The 22,607-nt window shown below is 35.4% G+C and overlaps 1 long non-coding RNA gene across 1 annotated transcript in view; it reads left to right on the plus strand.

The window, feature by feature from the left end:
• The first annotated feature begins 327 nt into the window (after window positions 1-327).
• The window catches only part of LOC145677303 (uncharacterized), a 30,555-nt gene continuing 8,275 nt past the window's right edge, over window positions 328-22,607 (plus strand). Inside the window, exons 1-2 of the long non-coding RNA XR_014129752.1 lie at window positions 328-437; window positions 6,375-6,450. This is a non-coding gene — a long non-coding RNA (uncharacterized LOC145677303). The remainder of the gene's footprint in view (window positions 438-6,374; window positions 6,451-22,607) is intronic.

Genomic DNA, 22,607 nt, shown 5'->3' on the forward strand with positions numbered 1-22,607 from the left:
GAAACGTTTCGTACAAGTATCAGAAATTAAAACAATATAACATTTCTTCGCTATCTGCTGTTTGTACTATTTTAAATGGATGTAAAAGCAAACATTTTTCAATTACGTTGGTAAATATTTATAGAGTTTTATATCAACTGAATTTCGCCGATTCTTTATTTTAAAAATATTTTAGCTTCATTGAAAGATGTTACCTGCAAACACAGGATACAAAGAAACCAAACCATACATTTCACAAAATATTATATAATAGGTATACAATCACAATGTAGAAAATTCGTTTTGTTCTTTTGTTTTTTATAATATTTTCTTTTAAAAAGAAGTAAAAGATTGGATTGGTTTTGGCTTAAGAAAATGGCATCCACATTTTCCAATTATGCACTTTCTCATGATTAGCAGTTTGAAGAACACCGATATGGTGCTTTGTTCTTGCATTGGTAAGCTTAGACTGTATTTTAGTGTTGTGACTTTGATTTTTGTTTTAATGTAAAAAAAAAAAAAAAAAAAAAAAAAAAAAAAAAAGAAAGAAAGAAAGAAAGAAAATACGTCTCTAAGCGTTTAATTATGAAAAATATTGACTTTAATTTTCATTCATCATTGGATCTTAAGAGTGAGATAACAAAAGAATATCATTCCTTATTGTTGTTAATAAAAACACAAATAATAAAATCTCTTTAATATTGTACTTTCCCTGCACTACACTTAAATGAAAATTGCCTTTTTCTTTCCAAGTAGGAGACTGTATTTAAATTCTCAAATTGGTAATTTTCATCTAACTACCACTTTTGCCTTATAATTTCCACTTCACAGGTACTGAGGAAATAAAGATTTCATTTTAAAGTAACTACTTAGTGTGGCTAAACTTTCGTAACATTATACGAGGTGTTCTTTAAAAATAATACAATTTGCTATTTGCGAATAGCGACGTATGGCAAGATAGCCCCCCCCCCACACACACACACTTTAGAAAACGGAAACAATGACTAGGTCATTGATTTGTACTACGTTTGTACCGTTTGTAACGAAAATATTTTCGTTTGTACCATTTTCCTTATAGGGTTACTTGGGAGGTCAACGGGAGGATATCTTGGCTCCAAAAGAGCCCCTCCCGTATCGCAGCCCAAAAAATTGAAATAGACCATTCGAAAGCAAATCGTTTGTACCGTCTGTGTCGAAAAAAGTTTTGTTTGTACGCTGATAGTTTTCGAGAAACAGGGGATGACATTTGGGGGGGCTATCTTGGCGCAAAGATAGGCCTCCCTCGTATCACAACATAAAAAATTGAAATACACCAATCGAAAACAAATCGTTTGTACCGAAAAAAGTTTTCTTTGCACTCTCATAGTTTTCGGGAAACAGGGGATGATATTTGGGGCGGGGGGCTCCCTTGGCGCCAAGATAGCCCCCCATATCACAGCACAAAAAATTGAAATACAGCATTCGAAAGCAAATCGTTTGTACCGTTTGTACCGAAAAAAATTTTGTTTGTACCCTGATAATTTTCGAGTTGGGTTGATTTTAGTTTAGCGTCCCTTTCAGCAGCGAGGCTATATGAAACGTGGACCTACTGATTAACGTAGAATCCAAATCACATGAGCTTCCGGCCGGAATCGAACCCGGGTCTCCCATGATAGTTTTCGAGAAACAGGGGATGATATTTGAGGCGGGAGGCTATCTTGGCGTTAAGATAGCCCCCCGTATCAAAGCACAAAAAATTGAAATACACCATTCGAAAGCAAATAGTTTGTACCGTTTGTACCGAAAAGAGTTTTGTTTGTACCCTGATAGTTTTCGAGAAAGAGGGGATGATATTTATGGCAGGGGACTACCTTGGCGCCAAGATAGTCCCCCGTATCACAGCACAAAAAAATTGAAATACAGCATTCGAAAGCAAATCGTTTGTACCGTTTGTACCGAAGAAAGGTTTGTTTGTACCCTGATAGTTTTCGAAAAACAGGGAATGATATCTGGGGCGGGAGGCTATTTTCGCGCCAAGATAGCCCCCCGCCGTATCATAGAACAAAAAATTGAAATGCACCATTCGATAACAAGTCATTTGTGCCTTTTGAATCGAAAAAAGTTTTGTTTGTACCCTGATAATTTTCGAGAAAGAGTGGATGACATTTGGGTAGTGTGTAGTTTTTTTTATGCCCATTAATAAGCATTATGTATTTATTCATGTGAATTTCTGTCTTTAACACTCTGGTTGTACATATCCAAATAAAAGAACTTGTTAGGAATAATTCAACGTTAAAATTGAATCAGCGCGTGAGAAAACAGTGTGAGTCCAAAATAAGCCATTTTGAGTTAAAGGTAAAAGCCATTTTGAGGTAAATAACTCGAAAGGTGTATAGCTAAAGCTGTAATGAAGAGCAGTACAATTTTCTGCAAGTTATAGCAGAATGCTATAATGTCGACTGTACATTTGTAGCATTAACAAATGAAAGTTCTTTCTTCAAATATCTCAAATTGCGTTTCATGGAGTAGTAGTGTTTTTCCACTCAACAATTCACTTAAATCTTCTCTATTTGTGCCCTTTTTCGTAAATAAATACCGTAAAAAGAATAACAAAGAATGTATAAATTCAGAAAGAAACTTGATTTACAGAAATAATCTTAAACAAAGAAAAATAAAAAACGAAATGCTTGGTCACAAAAACTGCGTCCTTCCACGTTTCAGCTTTACACCAACTGAAGAAATTAACTGTTTATATCTGTCACATAAACGGTTCGAGAAACTTGCCGCTTTCATAGACAATAGACGAAAGCAAGCAGGTCATTGCTGAATAATACGTATTTACTTACGGAAAAGGGCAGAAATATTGAAAATTTAATTGAATCGGTGAGTGGAAAAACACTACTAGACCACAAAACACATTTTGAGATATTTGAAGAAAGAACTTTCGTTTGTTAATGCCACAAATGTACAGTCGCCATTATAGCATTCTGTTATAACGTGCTCTTCATTACAACTTCTATTCTACATCCTTAGTGTTATTTTGGCCTTTACTTCAAAATAGCTTATTTTGGACTCACAGGGCCTTATGCAGAGTCGTTTTGACGTTTGATTACAGTCATACTAAAGGCCGGACTACTGCAGGAAACATATGTTCTCGAACTCTTTAATATAGTACTAATCACGTGTCAGAACGACTCTGCATAAGGCCCACAATGTTTTCCTACTCGCCGATTTAATTCTAACGTTGAGTTATTTCCGATTTTTTTTTTATTTGGATATGCACAACCAAAATTATAAATACACATCAAATCACATGAATAAACACATAATACTTATTAATGGGAATGGAAAAAGCACACATTAGGGGGCCTATATTGCGTACAAGATAGCCCCCAAATGTCATTCCCTGTTTCTCGAAAACTATCAGGGTACAAACACAACTTTTCTCGGTACAAACGATTTGCTTTCGAATGGTGTATTTCAATTTTTTGTGCTGTGATACGGGGGGCTATCTTGGCGCCAAGAGAGTCCCCCGCCCCAAATATCATCCCCTGTTTCTCGAAAGCTATCAAGGTACAAACAAAACGATTTGCTTTCGAATGGTGTATACCAATTTTTTGTGCTGGTGGCCAAGATAGCCCCCCAGTTGACCTCTCAAGTAATCACATAAGGAAAATGGTACCAAGGAAAATATTTTCGGTACAAACGGTACAAACGTAGTACAAACGAATGACCTAGTCATTGTTTCCATTTTCTAAAGTGCGGGGGGGGGGGGGAGCTATCTTGCCATACGTGAATAGCGAGCGCATGAAGGTCAATCGATACTTGAGTGTGAAAATCTGTTCATGATACCTTGATTATCAAATAAGAGTGCAGGTATAGTTTTGGCGTAATACGTTTTGGAAGATTTACTCGTAAAATTATACTTTGCATGAAGACATATTTATAAGGAAAATATTTCTAGAGGCGATACAATTAAATACGAAATAATACACCTGTATTTTAGATTTACAAGTGTAGGGTTACTAGTGTAAAATCATTACAAGTGCTTTACAATGGATAAAATAAGTGAATGCATATGAAAGATGGCTCTATTAGATGCTATTTTTCACCGGCGGCATATTTCTGCACAGTGTATAGAATTTCTATTTTATGTTTACAAGTGGAGTGTTACCAATATGAAATCATGGCAAGTGTTATTGGAACTAGTATCATTGCCAAAACCCACATCTTTCCACTACGATCGTTTGTGCATATACTCACCGTCGCTCATGCGCCTACTCCCTTCGGAAGCACCCCCATGAGGTGGCCAAACCCGCTTCGCTCTGCTCTGACTGAAGGTAGTATTCCTGCTTAAAAATTGCCACCTAGCACATGTTGGTTTGTTTTCTAAACTAGTTTTTATGCTCCACATCCACAAGCCGTATTTATACTTAACTCTTAAAAGAATTATAATTTTTCAACAATCACTTCTGGTGGCCAGCTTGAATCTTATTTATACTTTTTCAACATTTGTTGCAAAGAGTAGACCTCTAAGGAAATAAGCTCTTGCCCAGGGTGAAAAACGCTTACATTTTAGATACAATGTGGTGTTTGGACGGAGCAGACTGTGAATCTGTGACCAATCGGAGAAATGTTTAGTACTAAAATGGAACAGGATAACAAGGTGCAGTTCCTTTGTTCAAATTTTGAAAATCCGTGAGAAAAACTTACTAATTACTAAATGCAGTGTACAGAGATGATTGTTAATCACGCACAAAAGTTTTTGAGCGGTTCAAATGCTTAAAGAGGAACGAGGAGTGGTCACGATACCTGCGTTCTGAACAACCGTGCATCTCGAAAACAGACTGAAACATTCAAAAGTCGGCGATGTGATTCAAAAAGATTGTCACTTGAGTATTAAAGGTACTACAGAAATGACAGACATTGACAAAGAAACAGTGGCGAATCTAGCGTGTAAAAACTGGGGGGCCTACAAACCCCAGAGAAGTATTTTCTATATCATAAGTTTACTATAAAGTTTTAAAAATATATAAATAATAGCTTAAATTATTTTTATCGCCCTGAAAACTCGGATGGCTAGAGCCCCTAGGGCCCCGGGCTAGATCCGCCACTGAAGAGAAATTGTTCCATTAAACTTGTAACATGAAGGTAGTGTTTTCAAAATGGGTGCCAAGGAATTTTGGATTGAAGCAAAAGGAAACTTGAATAACATTTCTGCTGACATTTCGACAAACATTAAAAGATGATCTAGGTTCGTAGTGAGAATGATAACATGTTACAAATTATGTTTTCTCACGTACGATCCTGAAAGAACATACCAATCATTTTAAGATATTCGAGTTCTGCTTGCCACATGGACGCTCGAATGAGTTAATTGAAGTCTAAAGCAATGCAGATTTTCTTTCCATGTTTGTAGCATTATGTACGTATGTGTGGTACACGAGAGTGAAACTGTAAACCAACAATCTTACCTTAACATGCTAACAACCTTTCGTTAGGTAGTAAGAAGATGACAACCTGATTTGTAAACATACAAGTCGTGAATTCTTTACCAACACAATGCTCCTGCTTCCGCGCCACTGTCAGTGCAAACAATTTTGGCCTAACATGGGATTTCTGTTTCAGATTGTCCGTCAAATACTCTGGATCTTGATGTGTGCGACCACTTTTATTCTCAAAGTTGAACTCAGCAATGAAATGAACCAGAGGTGACAGAGTAGAGGCAATGAAAAGAGAAACAATGGAGTCCTGAACCTAATCTCCGAAAATGACTGGCAACACTGCTTCCAGCTATGAGAAACTCATACGAAACAATGTAGGGATTGTACATACGAGTATTTCAATAGGAATAATGTTATTATTGTATTCTCAGTATCAAACATGCCTTAACGCCCTTCGTCTTGTACAGTATGTGACAAGTCTTACGTAAGCCCTATGAGAAAGCAGGTTGCATAATAATTTATGGTCTAATTTTCAATTTGACTACAGAAATAAGAAGTAGGTCTATCTAATTTGACTCATATTCGCAACGTGAGTGAAAAAGTCATCTCTAAAAAGGTTTGAATTCTCGGCTTCTCGATTTATTGTATAATACTTTAAGGTAAGGACCACAATCTATATCAGTGAGAATGTAGTTATTTTTATTTTTTAAAAAAAAATCGACTCTGCAGTTTATTTGTCGGAATATTCTTTTCTACAGATGAGGTGGAGAGAAGTGAAGAAATAGATATAAGGGTACATCTATTTGAATCACTAAACAATTATACACGATTTACAAGGCAGGTAATATATGAGCAAGATCTAAAAATCTGAACTTTCGTCATTAAGAAGTGAAAAATGATTATATTTACTAATATAGACTTATAATGGATTTTTCTCTCTTTTGTTAATTTTATTACTTATCTTAATTTCAGTATACTCGAGTATCTTAACGTCTCAACCCAGGATTACCAGATCATGGAACATTTCTTCAAGATTTGACTCAGATAAGTATGTGGTGTTTATTACCGACCTAAAGCTCATTTTTGGATTTAAAAAGGACATTGAGAAAAATAGACTTAATTTCGAACTTTATTAACCAAGCCTCGTACATTTCCGCACATTCTAGAAACTCTTCCCTCATCGCTTTGGTATGTCTTTTCTTTTCTGTTGGTGAGCCTCAGTACGATTTCATGGCTATATATGGACCTACGCTGTGGGAACAACGACTCCCTTTGTGAACGCTTCTCTGCGTCCAGAAAACGGGAAACTTGCAATCACACCTACGTGTTGTCATCGTTTATCTCTGGATGGTTAATTCGAAGCATCCGCATCTCTTCAGCCAAAGAGCTTGAATTCAGCATTATACGTCATAACTTCAGCCCCGAGGAACTCATACACAATAGCCAACTGGACAAAGCCTCAGTGTTTCGACACCCCTTATAAGGATTACCTCCTCGCTGCCGTGTGCTAGGCGAGGCAGCCAACACCTACTCGAGACCAGCGTCCATGCTACAAGAAATTGTATATCGCGCGTAACTTACCGCTAAGTGTATGAATTACACTTCCATAGGATGAACACAAGTACTTAATTAGTTGAGTATGTGACAAAACAGTTTATTTCCAGTTTTTTTTTTTTTTTTTTTTTTTTTTTTTTTTGATGCAAGTGTATAACAATTTTATTTGCGAAATGTTTTGATGTGAAGAACAAGTTGAGTTCATTATTAGTAACAATAAATATCATGATAAACGAGACTCCGGAGCACGATTCGTTTGGGACCGTGGACTAGAGACTGTGTTTGTAGCGCCGGCTTGGCCCATCATTCAAGGAAGCTGTGTTCGGGATTCAGCCCAGGATATCAATGGGACAACATTAATGGCTAGCCGAAGAATGACGTGAGTAGTTTAGTTTATATGCCAAGCCACCTACTTCGTCGATATTAAGTAAAAGGTTGTCAAATCATTTACTTTTTTTTTATCAGTGGGCATGTAAATCTGTGTTTATTGAGTGACATTATATATTCACTATCCAAGTCTTGAGTTTATCACTTGTATTAAATCCAATGCATGGTTTTATCACACTTGTAGTATAGTAAATATTTCTTACGTTGTCTGCATCTACGCCTGCTGCGTTCCCAACTCCTGCATGACGGAGATGCAAGCATGGACATTAACCATGATCGTCGTGGAATAGTTGGGAAATAAAAAAAGAAAAAGAAAAATAAGATATGAGACTGAAAGTTAGTCCAAACCACGACGAACATAATGCTTTCATGTTCCTCGACCAAGGTCTCAACCGAAAACCAATCAATCCAATACTCTGCTCTCAGTAAAATACAATTTCCTTACAACGATTCCAAAATGAGTATTCCTGGAAGATGAAATGTTAGCTTGCAAGATTTCATGTATTTAATTATTAACAACACATATATATATATATATATATATATATATATATATATATATATATATATATATATATATATATATATATATATATATATATATATATATAAACGTATAAACGACTGTCCTTTGACAAGTGAGTTCTAATTAAACACCGATTGCTGATATTGGTTATAATCACAAATATCTAAATTTATTACTAGCTTCTTTTATCTTATATACAGGGTTGTTTCGAAAGAACACCGACAGCGTTTGGGAGATGATTTCCGGCACCATGAAAAGACAAAAAATATAGACCAACCTGAGTGCACAAATGCTTCCTTTTGGAGTTACAAGCTGCCGAAAAGATGAAAAAATTAATTTTAAAGGTTAATGGCTCCAAAACTATGGTATCTACCGTAATCGAGCCAAGACTTCACTTAGGAACTAGCATGTGCACTATCTAAATATCCAAGTTTCAGAATCATATGGTAATTCCGCAACAATTTTTGTAGGGGTAGTTGCTGAGTACTTCAATTTATATGACCGTAGCCAAATTCCCTCTATAAAAGTGGTTTCGTGAGTAACTCAAGATTCCGAGACATGTATTATTGGATAGCACACCTTGACCCGACTACGTTATGTCCCATAATTTTGGAGCTATCGACCTTTGAAGTTCATTTTCTTTATGTTTTCGGCAGCCTATAACTCCAAAAGAAAGCATTTGTGCACCTAGGTTGGTGTATACTTTTTGTCTTATCTTGGTGTCAGGAATCGCTTCCCAAACGTTGTCGGTGTTGTTTTGAAGCACCCTGTATAAACTAAATGTCTGTTTGCCCGTCATATGTATGCATTTTCTCGAAGTTTTTCCGTTTCCTTCCATGTTGTCGTTTCACTATTTTTTTCATTGTCTCTCTCCATTAGTCTTTCGTCTCCTGGACTAAAGTTCGTAATCATGGGATGCGAAACTAGAAGTTTAATTTTATTTCACTTTTTGTTTATAAATATCCACTCTATTTTGGTATAGGATAGATATGACATACTTCTAAACAACTTTGGAGAAGAGACCGTAAACCGTTCTTAAATAGAATTACAAGTTATGTAGGATTCAGGGGGCGGAGAGTTGTTCGCCTTCTCCAGCATCACAGACACTACTTCGCATCATGTGGCAAATATTACCAGACATGCATATAGACATCTTGGATTTCTTAGCAGAAGAACAAAAGAAGTTTCGAATTTTAACTCTTTAAAACGCTCTACTTTTCTTACGTAAGATCCAAACTTCAATATTCCTAAATTATTTGGAACGCTTCTTTGAGAACACGTAGTAAAAATAAATGAACAGAAACAAGGCAAAATTCATACGTTTTCTCACATACAAAAGGACAGAATTTTATTCAAGATATGAACTATATGATAATTTATTTGGAAACTTTACACTTCATACAGTTGAACAAAGACGGACGTTGAACGATTTCGTTTTCGTACACGGACTTTAGCACAACAAAGTAGACTGTACAAAGATAATTTGAAAGATTATGACCCAGGTTCCATCCCTCAAAACACGGAAGGAAAATAGTGGCCTGTTCTACGAGAGGAAGGAAAGTACAAACGCACTGCATATGTTACCTACACGGAGAATTAGTTCTGCATACAATAAATTAAATAAGGCTTATAAAGATATATATATATATATACTATGGAAAAGTCGTTGAAAAGAGCAATATTGAGTATTTTGAAAAGAAACAAAGATAATGTATTAGTTTATCTCAAGTCTTAGTATCATTACATTATAAAATTCTGCATTATATTTAGACACTGTAAGGCCCTTTTCAGATTACGCGGCGCATTCGGTACGGCGCCATAATTATTTTATTATCATTAGTATTTATGAGGCATTCAGATTATCCGGCCGCAGTGCACCCTGTCGTACACGGCGTGTTCATTACTATTGTCGCTTGTGGTTCTCTGCAGACAAAATTCTATGGTTTAATCTTGTGTTATTAATACTTTGGAGAATGTGATTTAGACCCTGTTTTTTAAAATTAAATTTGATATTGTATTACTTGGGATATATATTTTCAAAACCAAGTTGCAATTGGATACAATTGTGTAAATATGAACATCAAATTTTCAAAACGTAAAATTTACAACTATACGCCAGAGCTACAACAAGTCTTTCAGTCGGTAAAATGGCATGTCTTGAGTGGGTATTTTGCTTTAACATTTGTCCTTTTATTTTCTTTAACAACTCATCAAAGGTTGCTATCGAGATACGAAAATAATCTTAAAATTTCGTTTCATCACTTCTTAAGTCACTAAATAATAGCACAAATATACTAGCTACAGGTCATTGAATATTCTAGAAATGAACTTTCTTTTCCCTCTGTGCCTTCGTCTTTTAGATTTTAAGTAGAACCAGTACAAATTTAATAACCTATCTCGATCATCCACACCGTCTCTATCGTAAAACTGACAAATTAGTTTTGCCGTCAAAAAAAGCTGTTGTAATGTTCACGACAAAAGCCACATTTTTCACGGCATAACCTTTGTACGCATGGCTTAGCGCCAACAACGGCACGGCGTGTAATGTGAAAGAGGCCTAATAGGGAAGTAACGCCTGTTTTGAACAAGGTTGATATGTTTAAAACAAAATGTTTAAAAGAAAATGTTTAAAACAAGTGTTTAAAACATGTTTTAAACGAGGGCTGTTGTTTTATTCAGTTTGATTTAAACGTTTTACACAAATTGTTTTAAAGGTGTTTTTTTAATGGTGGTTGGACATGTTTAAAACAACTAAAATACCAGTTTGAAGAAGCTAATTTAATTTTCTAACAAACAACCCATCCTGCGCAGGATTTGTGCATGGAGTAAATTACAAGCAGAGTTATATCCTTATTATAACAGCAATTACTGAACGAAATTCTGCACATCAATGTGCGTATAACTAAAATAACAGAAATTCAAATGAAGTATTTCAACATTTCTTAATTTCCAAGAATAACGGAGGTTAAACACACTATACACTATTCTAAGATCCAAATTCACAAATTCAAAACTTGAGTATTTTTTGGTCACTATCATTTTCATAATAATGAACAGTTCTCACATCGTAAGCTAGAAGAAATTCTCTGACAAATACAATACAACTCATAGAAAAGAGCAGTGACTAGCCTACAAGGAGCAAATGACACCTTTTAACTAAACAGTTTTCAAGATACATCTCTATCTGCAACATGGATAGCTAACAATGATTAGTGTCTACGGCATAACAGCACAATTAACCTTTAGACGCCCGCCAGGGATTTTAACAATATGGTAGACTCTCACGTTCGGGGCTCTGGTGACTCTCCTAATTATCACAGAGTCATGATTTATACACAGTTGGAAAGCTTATAGACCACAGATTCCAACGAAATAACATTCGTGAAATTTCCGTTGTATTTGTAAAAACGAACAGACACAAAAATCATTTAAAAAATATGAAAATATTGAGTTTGCGGGGCCCTGGCAACTCTTGCAGTCACCGCAAAATCCTGTGACAAAATGCTGCTAAAAATGTGTAAAATGTGTGCTTTTGCGCTGACAAAATAATGCTAATGTGTAGGCCACATACTTGTGACAATAATGTAAGAAATGGTAACCAGTGCTGCCATTGCGTAACGAATTCGTTTTATGTACGAAGTATTAAAAAAATGCGCAGAAAAACATTCATTGAATTAGACATTCTCTCCCCTCCGACAGTACCACGTCCATATGCAAATCATTTTTGCTGCACACATCATCTATACGAACAAAAATTATGCTTCTAGACCACTTCAGTAAAATACATCTTGCCTTATATGGAACCGTTCTGAAACTAAATGTAAATTAGCCAAATTTGACTCCCTCTTCCTCTATAAACAGAAGTACATATACAGGTTACTATCATGTAGAGGACTACTTCATTGTTTTTGTGGATGTACGACAAAGGGGAAGGAATGGCCTCCAAAATCTGATGAAAAATTAAAAAAAACTAACTTCATCCTCCCTCGCTCGTGCGTACATAAATATGCACTACATACATAAAATGTAAAGATGTGCACGAGCGAGTTTTCATTGAAACTCGACTCGACTCGAAACCGACATCACTGAGCTCGACTCGAGAACTCGGCTCGAAAAGTTTCCTCCAACTCGACTCGAGTTTCGAGTCGAGTCGAGCCAAATGCTGTGTGTAGTTTCAAGTACTTTCTTCAAGTATCCTACATACACAATATAATTATTATCAATGATACTTACTATTACTACAAATTATTATTATTATTATTATTATTATTATTATTATTATTATTATTATTATTATTATTATTATTATTATTATTATTATTATTATTATTATTATTATAACCACACCAGCGTGTATAAACATGAATGATAGGCGGTTTGTGTCTGAATACTAAAAACTAGTTGACAGCTGACCTCGTAAAAGGTGGTCAAGGAGGCAAGGACATCGTTCACGAGGTTCTGGGTTTCAGTTCCTGAGGAGCAAGTATCCAGGCTCGAACCAAAAATCGTTAAAAGTTAGACTGCGTCGGCCAAACATGTTCAAACCTGCTCGGCTCGGCTTGCAGCTCATTCACTATCGTTGCGAGCCGGATCGAGCCGATAGCTCTCCTGAGCCGAGTCGGTGCCTCATCTTAACCGAGCCGGCTCGAGCTGCTCCTCAGTTGAACCGAACTGAGCCAGTTAACATCACTACCTGAGTTGGGCTTCTGCTTCGGCTCAAAAGTTAGATCGTGCAGTTCTCAGCCTTGGTGGTAAGGACTACAGTATATACCGGTGTTTACATTGGTGCTCACACTTGAGGCTGTCTTGTTATAAAAATCCATAGTCGTCCTGTTAATCGAGACGAGACGAGATGCGAGCAGTGTCCCATCTTCTGAGCAACAATAAAAATTTCCCATATTACTGCTTACATTTCTTATGACTTTCGCTTTCCAGTCTAATCAGGCGATGATTTCAAAACGAGTTAAAACGAGCTAAACGAACGAGCCGTTTATCAAACTCGACTCGACTCGAAACTCGACCTCAAAATAGTGACTTGGCTCGAAACTCGACGCGAGAAAATTACCTTTGACTCGACTCGAATTTGCTTCGAGTATCGAGCCGAGTCGAACTTTAGCTCGACTCCTGCCCATCCCTAATAAAATGCATACTAGCGGAAAGCTTCATTCCTCAGGAATACTTTGCTACCAAATCATCTTTCTAGCTTAATTAGGGGCTGAGCTATTGATGTTTGTTGTAAAAATAAATGTAATTTACGTCAAAAAACTGAAACTAAAAAAAATTGTCTAACTTTGCCCTCTCCCTGCTCCCCCATATAAGCAAGAAGTACAAATACACGATATTACCATGTAGTGGCCTACTTCATTGCTTCATGTACCAATGTTTATTAATCTAGCCCCCAAGAGGGGGATGGCTCCCAAAAAGCCGTTTAGAAAGAAACATAAGAATACGATATTTACTCTCCTCCCACCGCCACATGGTACCCCCACATAGATAAGATGCACACCAACGGAAAGCTGCATCCTTCAGGAAAAAAATTGGTTTCAATACCATCTCCCAGCCTTAATTAGGGACTGAGCCATTGAGGTTTAAAGCCCTGACACAGCAGTTGCGTCAATGGACGTTTAAAGATTAAGAATTCAGACGACCAGTAGAACGTAACACAAAGAAACTACATATTCAGTGAACAAAAATTGGTAAAATCAAATTTCTTTCTCCGGAATTGAACATTTGGACGGCACGAGATTAGGAAAGTTCCAGAAATTTGATCTAACAGTTGAATATAGATGGCAATCAATACTTGTGAGCGTGTAAAAATGTAATATATATGCCTATTTAGATTATTGTTTTAAACCAAATAAACATTTTAAACATGTTTTTTTCTGTTTAAAACAAAGTACTTTGTTTTAAACGTTAAAATCGTTTTAAAAAAACGTTTTAAACATAAAAAACGTACTTTTTGTTTTTTAAAAAACGTGTTTTTTTCAACCCTGGTTTCGAAAAACACTGCACTGAGTTCTTTTTCTTTTTTTTTACTTTTATAATATTCAGTATTTTAATTCTTTACTTTTCAACTAGGAATCAAACGATTGAACAAGCTGTATTGCAATTAATATACATATATTTACGTCTTGTACTATACGTACTTGTATGTCCAACAAGCACGAATTTTAGGAGTGATCCAAAAAAAAATGTTGTAAAGGTTACAATCTTGGCCAATTATTTTAGGAATGATCCAAAAAATGCATCAAAAGATTGCGATCTTGGCCAATAATTATTTTTTTGATCAGGGGCCACATTTTTTTTTAACGGATCATAAATCGAGTTTTCGATTTTTCTACGGAATAAGCACATTATACTGGGTTAAGCCATAATTTCGGTTTGCCTACACTATATGTAGTTTTCCAGATATAAGGCCTACAAGAAAATTTTTTATTAAAATATATTGGATGTTGGATGAGGGACCATAAAATGTTTGAACGGCCCCTAAATTTAGCGTTGCCATATGTCCGTATTTTGTACGGACTGTTTGTATTTTTGGTCCCGTGTCCGTGTCCGTATCGTATAAAGCATGAAATAGGAAATTCTCTGTATTTGACAGTTTTGGAGTTGCCCGAAAATTTCCGAGTCGGAAATCGCTAAAATCTTGGATGAAAAGGACAGTATTTTCATCATATAACCTACAAGTTATGTTTTTAAAAAGTGTCTCGTTTTTCCATTCCAGGGTTCTTTTGGTTAGAATTAATTCACGTAATTTAATTGCATGATTTATTATATTTGTTTTAATGAAAGAAATGAAACATGTTATTTTCCAATAGTTTTTCTTTTAAGTATTACAGTAAACAATTGTGATAACCTTAAAAGGTGATTTTTAGGTAAGAAATTTCAAAATATTTATTTTGTGTTTGGGAACCCATTGATGGGTCGTCATTTTAAGGCTTGTCCGTAGTTTGGATCAAAAAATTATGGCAACCCTACCTGAATTGAGTTTTCGTATTTTCCACGGAATAAGCACATCATGCTGGGTTAAGTCATAGTTTGGGTTTGGCTACACTATACGTAGTTCTACACTAAACTATATAGTAATATCCTCATATGTTTGAAGTTTTCCATATAAGATTACAGTTACTTAACAATAGCATAAAATAATAATAATAATAATAATAATAATAATAATAATAATAATAATAATAATAATAATAATAATAATAATAATAATAATAATCTTTATTTTAGTGCCGCGAACAGCTTTTGGCAAAAATACAGCACTTGGTATCAGAGTATGCGATGGCATAATAATACTATTAAAAAATAAATAAGAAAGAAAACAATAAAAAGAAGGGTACTAATATAAAACACAATGTAGCTAAAAGTCGGCTAAGCAGAAATAATTCCTTGTCAACGCAGTAAAACTTATCAAGTTTTCCATCCATCTAAAACAACAAGAAGCTAAGAACAGCAGTCATAAAATTACGTTTGGCTTAATGTTTCATTGATTAAAAACTATCAGTCAGATCACATAAAACTTTCACATTGTTTGATACAATAAGTCTAAAATGAGCTTAAAGAATATGTCAATCTTTTTAAAATTTCACATTTCCAATTCAGAGGAACTAAAATCATGGTATTTCTTATGCTATGACTTGGCACTTTGAAACCTATGTTTTGTAAACAATATTCACTGATATAAATGATATCTAGTATTTTTTGCATGCATACTCTGTCGAAATTTTTTCGTCTATTCATAAGGCTTTCTAAACCCCAATAATCAGTCCAATATTCATAACTATGTGAGTAATAGCTCATTTTAATTTTAAAACATAGAAGTCGAATAAAACATTTTTGCACAGATTCAATCTTGTTTGTCAAAGTTTTAGAAATGCTATTCCAAATTACCGAACCAAATTCTAATTTTGGTCTTACAAGTAATTTATATAGAAATACATACGTTTTATCTCTTTGAAATACAGGCCACTGTTTAAAAATAAAACCTATTATCCTTCTGGCACCTTGTACAATACAATTTATATGATTAGAAAACTTTAACTGACTGTCAAATGTAATACCTAGGTCTTTAATAATGCTTACTTTCTCAATTTGTACACCATTGACCTCATATTTACTGACATAATATTGAGTTTTATTGGTGTATGTCATAAATTTTGTTTTCTTATCATTAATTTTTAGAAAATTATTTCTACACCACGTGTTTACTGCATTTAAGTCTTGTTGCAGTAAATAATTATCGAACTCATTGTTAACTAATCTGAACAACTTCATATCGTCAGCATATAGGAGAATTTTAGAGTATTTTATTTTTTCTGTCAGGTCATTTAAAAATAAAGAAAATAAGAGAGGGCCTAAGGGCGACCCTTGTGGTATTCCGTTTTTTACATAGCCTACACTAGAATGTACAGGTAGGATTTTAACTTCGTAAGTTCTGTTTGACAGATAGCTTTCAAACCAGCGAATGTACAAAGGTGACAAACCAATATTTGATAACTTGCTAATGAGATACTTATGACTGACAGAGTCAAAAGTTTTTGATATATCTATGTATATTACATCGACTTGCAATTTATTTTTCAGTGCGTTATAGGTAAAGTCTGTAAAATGAATTAGATTTGTTACAATTGACTTGCCCTTATAAAAACCATGTTGAGACTCATTTAAGATATTTCTTACATTAAAATATATGTGTTTATGGACAATTAGTTCAAATATCTTCGAGAATGCATTGACAAGAGTTATTGGCCTGTAGTTGCTTGCAATCTGTCTATCACCTGATTTATACACCGGAACAACATATACTTGCTTCCACATTGAAGGATATACACCTGTACGTAATGAAACGTTATATAATAATAATAATAATAATAATAATAATAATAATAATAATAATAATAATAATAATAATAATAATAATAATAATAATAATAATAATAATAATAATAAAATTATAAAGTTTAAACAGCGGTTAACAGTCTTCCATATTCTTACGAGGAATTTTCGTAGATAAAAAATTATAGTACTCAAAAATGAATTTTGGAACTTCATTTCAAAGAGTAAGGCTCTCACGGTTTAAGACTCACACACGAAACATATTGTCAAATGTTATTACATCTTTTTGTATAATAAAAACATTATTAAAAATATTTTCTGTAGTATTACAGTATTCATATCTCAATACTGCATCATTGATTTATCGAACAACCATTAAAATATCTGTATGAAAATGAGTAATAAACTCCTGTAGGTGTCTTCTCTTATAAACCAACAAACTATCACAGAAAGTGTGTAAATTCGAATTCAGCACAGAAAAATCTACTTCTTTAACAAGTGAAATCATAAAATTAAATCAAATAACGATGGGCAGAAAAGCTTCTTCTTCTTTCCCTCCTCAACCATAGCTTGGTGGGCAACTTGGAAATTTTAACACTCTTCTCTCCCTCGGGAGAACTCTTTTATATTTGATAAGGTTTCTTCTTCGTAACTGCATCTAGATATTCTATCCTTGGTTTTCCTCTTTCTGGTTTTCCTTCTGCCTTTCCTCTATCAACAAGATGACCTGATCGGAGTGCCGAATAAAATAGCCAAATTTGCTGTTTCTTCTTTTTCCTATTATCTTCAAAATCTGTCTTCCTCATTAGCTTCCTTTAGTACGTCTTCATTCATTTTCCTTTCGGTCCATGATATGTGCAACGTTAAACGCTAACACCAAATTTCAAATGCTTCCAGCTTGAACATTTCAGCTTTTCTGAATGTCCGCGTCTCCGATCCGTCAAGTGCTACGCTCTAAACCAGAGTCTTAATAAATCGTTTTCGAATGTCCACCGACATATTTCTTGATGTTAGCAATCGCCTTTTCCTATTGAATGCTTGTTTAGCCTGCACTATTCTTGAACAAACGTCCGTTTCACTTTCTTTAGCCTCTTCTATATAGACGTTGAACAAGAGAGGTAAAAGTCCACATCCTTGCTTTACTCCTTTACTTGTTTTTGCTTCCTTCTATTCTCTTCCTGTAAGAACTGTCTGGTTCCTGTAAAATTGGTATATTCGTCTTCTGTCTCTGTAGTCCACTTTCAGATTCTTCAACGCTCTGAATATGACATTCCAACCTACGTTTTCAAAAGATTTTCCTGTATCTACAATTGCTATCACAATTGGTTTGTTTACTCTGATGTGCTGTTCTATGATCAACCGTAGACTCAGTATTACTTCCCTTGTTTCTCTTTTCTCCTGAATCTAAATTGTTCCTGCAATAGCCGTTTTTCGATTTTCGCTTCTATCGTTGTGCGAAAATTTTGCATAGTATGTTTTACGCCTTTGAAACCAAAATTAATGTTCTGTGTTATTCACATTTCTTTGCCTCTTTTCTTTTCAGGATGGAGACCAATATACTTTTCTCGAAGTCTCTTGGTATTTTTCCCCATATATATATTTCAATAATAAGGTTAAGTAGTGTGACCGTCATCCCGGGCACAAAACTACGTTTTTGGACGAACAGTGTATTTCCTTTTTTAATTTTTATTCATGCAACGAAATCATTATTTTACTCGTACAAAAGAAAAGCTATTTTTCTTGCTGGTGAGAACTTCAACTCTTTCTTTGTCTGCAGGTGTTCCTCAGTCGTTCTTATCGTTTCTCACGATGGAACAAAGAACTTGTTGTTTTTCAATACAACGCTTACCGTCTGGACAAAGTGCTTCGTAGCAGCCAACTCATTTTTTTCTTTCCCTAAAAATAGTTACCAACTTATAGTTTTCGTTACCATCACTGTTCCATATATATTTTCTCCACAACAACATTTATTAAGATTGGGAATACTTTTGGACCTGAAGTTGATATTGTGTGTGAACGAACTTCCGTCGTCTGTCGTGTTCCCAAGTACTCATATTACGTCATCCTTCCTACCGTGAGAACAGTGTTTATGGCTGTAGGAGTCCTAGGTAAAATGACTCATTCACACAATTACCAACGTTCGCTTCTTTCCACTGAACTGCTTTACGTATAATAGTAGTGTATAAAAATCTAATAGTCATGGAAAGAATCTACTATTTCAGACTGCAACACTTTTTTTTAACTATTACTTCCAAATTTCGTTCCCACGGAACCGAAACAAATGTTGCCAGTGTTCTCCATTATACCGTCGTCATATTGGTATTGTGTATGAATGCAGAAAACTTTAACCTTTCTTTATTATTTTGTATAATGCACTACCAACCCTAAGCATAGCGAACGGGTTGTTCCCGAGCGTCAGTAGAAGCGAGGAGTGAGCGGCAGTCGTCGTAGGCAGAATGAACGAATGATCAGGAAGGACGTTTTGTCACTATACTGGATGTCCGAGAAGTCCTTCCCTGATTACAGAAATTGATAACTCAGGCTAGAAATAAGATAGAAATATGAAACTGGTGTTGAATTGTTTACAAACTATAAAAGTTTTTGTCTGTGTTAGGTTTGTTCTGTTTTACCAAGTCTCAATTGTTTTTGTTTTAGGTTTGTAGTACGTAAGTAAGAAGCCCAAGAAACCATGCCAACCAATCAGGAGAAAGCACAGTGTGTCCTGTGGTACCATGAGACACGATCACCAACCACGGTGCAGAGACAGTTCCAGACAACATTTGGGAGGACTCCACCTGATGTCAAGAGCATTAAAGCCTGGTATGAGAAGTTCAAGAACACAGGGTCGGTTGCTGACCTTCCGAGGTCTGGTCGACCAAGAACCTCAGCAGACACGGTGGAGGCTGTGCGGCAGTCTTTTCTGAGAAGTCCTAAGAAATCGGTGCGCAGGGCCTCACGTGAATTACAGATGCCAAAAAGCTCTATCCATGACATTTTACACAAACGGTTATTGTTTCGTGCTTACAAAGTGCAACTCGTTCAGGCCTTGTTTCCCGACGACGGTACACGTCGATATGACTTTGCGGTCGAAATGCTATCACGTATTGAGGACGATAATGGTTATCTCAGACGAATTGCCTTTTCCGACGAAGCGACATTCTTTGTCAGTGGAATAGTGAATCGCCATAATGTACGCATTTGGGGTTCAGAACCCCCCAGGGAGGTCAGGGAGTTCACCAGAGGCAGTCCAAAGGTGAATGTTTGGTGCGCGTTATTGCACGATCGAATTATCGGGCCATTCTTCTTCGCTGAGGATACCATCACATCTGCAGTGTACCTGGATATGTTGCAGCTGTATGCTGTTCCTCAGCTGCTTCAGTATCGCCCCGATGTCGTTTTTCAGCAAGACAGTGCACCACCTCTTTGGGGTTTGGACGTCCGTGCCTATCTCGATAGGACATTTCCTGGGCGATGGATTGGTCGTGATGGACCAACAGCTTGGCCTCCACGCTCTCCTGACATAACCCCATTAGACTTCTTTTTATGGAGTTATGTCAAGGATGAGGTCTACCGAACACGTGTACCAGATCTTGAAACCCTGCAGCAACGAATAACCACAGTCGTTGCATCGATCCCTCCAGTGATGTTGGCTAATGTGTGGATGGAAATTGAATATCGCCTAGATGTGCTACGTGCTACCAAGGGTGCTCATGTGGAAGTGTACTGATGTGACCAAAACTTTTATAGTTTGTAAACAATACAACACCAGTTTCATATTTCTATCTTATTTCTAGCCTGAGTTATCAATGTCTGTAATCAGGGAAGGACTTCTCGGACACCCTGTATTAATATAAAGGGTTACAACGAATACTTAAATATGTAAGAAGAATTTTACCTTGGGGTAAAACTAAAAAGTGAACGATCATCTTTTGAGGATGTAATATTTCTCTGGAGTCAAGGAACTTCATCGTCAATTAGTGTTTCCAGTATTTCCCCAGACCCTTGTCATAATTACGCAGTGAAACTCTCATCTCAGTGCGAATCATAAGTTTATAGTGCAAATGATATTAAATAGAAGGGCTATGTTTCTAGTGTTCTTATACAGTGTGCGCATATCTACGTTTACTATGTAATGATAAGTGTTTTAATTTTCATCATTTCGATTATTTGATTACGTTAGTGCAACTTCTTCTGTTTGCGCGTTTAACCTCTGTAAAGCGAAAATTTTGTGTGTTGTTAATATATTTTCTCATCCTGCTCCGTATCCACATATACGCATGTTTAATAAATAGGAATTCATCTAGGGAAATATTATCGTCTTTATTCATGTGTGTATGAATCCCTGCGAGCAGTCGGCTTGCCAGTTACGTATATGCATAGGAACGCATACACAAAAGTAAGTATAATACAACCTGAGTCTCAAAAGCACCAACGTTGCTCATGTCAAATCACTTGTTATATTTCAATATTATCAATCTGCGCCTGAACAGAATATGAGCTTGGATCAGAATTGTTATCAGCTGTTTTCTTTGGGAGTGCTTCGGAAGCCAGCACCCAAGGGAAACGGTAGGTAGCAGTAGTTTCTTGTTTGTTGCTATTCCGAGATTCTAAATCACTTTCGTTGGTATTTGATCTATTCCTGGAGCTTTAACAGTTGCATTTTCTCTAAAACATTGTCAAATTTGCATTGTAAAATTCATAGTTGTGACTTGTTTTAATCGACGTCTTTTTCCTTCTCTATCTCTTCTTCGTTCACTCTGTCTTCTTGGTACAGTTCTTCAATGCATTCCTTTCATCTTCGTGTTATCTGCTCTTCTTTTATAACGTTGTTCCGTCCTTGTCTGTGATAATGTCTGTACGTTTCTTTTCATCACCGAATTATTTTGTAACTTTTCTATATGCGTATTGCCTTTGACGATATTTTCCTCAATTTCCTTGAACAATTTGTTTATCCAATTTCCTTTAGCCTTCTTTACTTTTCTGTTGATGTGATTTCTGCACCTTCTGTATTTCTCTTCTTTGTTTGTTATCTTGAACGGTATTCTTTTCTCCATTTCCAATATTTCTGCTGTTATTCAGGTTTTGCACTACATTCTTGATTCTCTTTGCATGTGCTCGTGGGATGCTTTTATGATCCTTGCTTTTATTGTTTCATATTCATACAAGCGCAGACAAGAGAATGAACTTAGAATTGATAGAGAAGGATTACCTTTAGACGAAGGGAACCGTTAAATAGCGTAGTGCAAAATTTGGACATGATGAAAATAATGTGACACGCACTTTCCCTTTATTTGTAGACTTAATGCCGTTATGTCACCTCATGTACATTATTCCTATTTTAATTCATGACGCTGAACCATCTCATCTTGTTTTAAAAATAATACAACCTTATGTATAACGGATTATAAATATAATTCATATAATATAACTTTATTATTAAATTAAATATACACATCGCGTGGCATTACGTGATAATGATATCAATGAAAATTTTGTTTAAATATGGATGTAAGTTGGGTATACAGCTAAGATGTATACTTCTTTTGATCTTTTTTTTTAAATTTTAACACTTCTTGAACTTAAGGAACCTTCGAGGAAATAACAAGGTGTAGAATATTGATTGAAAAAATTAATGACTATTAATGTATTAATGCGTTAGTGTATCATTAATCCATTTAATGACAAATCATTATATCATCCTTCAGAGTATCTTGATTCATTTATTAAAGAACAGATAATAGATGTGGTGCAGAAAATATATTGTTTTATGTAAACAATTCAGCTAAGTCATTGCGTGATGATTGCGTTTTAAACGAATGTTATAACCTTAGAGATCATTGTGTTTGTGCAAGTGATATTACCTTCGAAAACCATGTATTATTGCAAATTACAGAAGA

The sequence above is a fragment of the Thermobia domestica genome, unplaced genomic scaffold (genome assembly GCF_964235325.1).
Source record: "Thermobia domestica unplaced genomic scaffold, izTheDome1.hap1.1 HAP1_SCAFFOLD_746, whole genome shotgun sequence".
NCBI lineage: Eukaryota > Metazoa > Arthropoda > Insecta > Zygentoma > Lepismatidae > Thermobia > Thermobia domestica.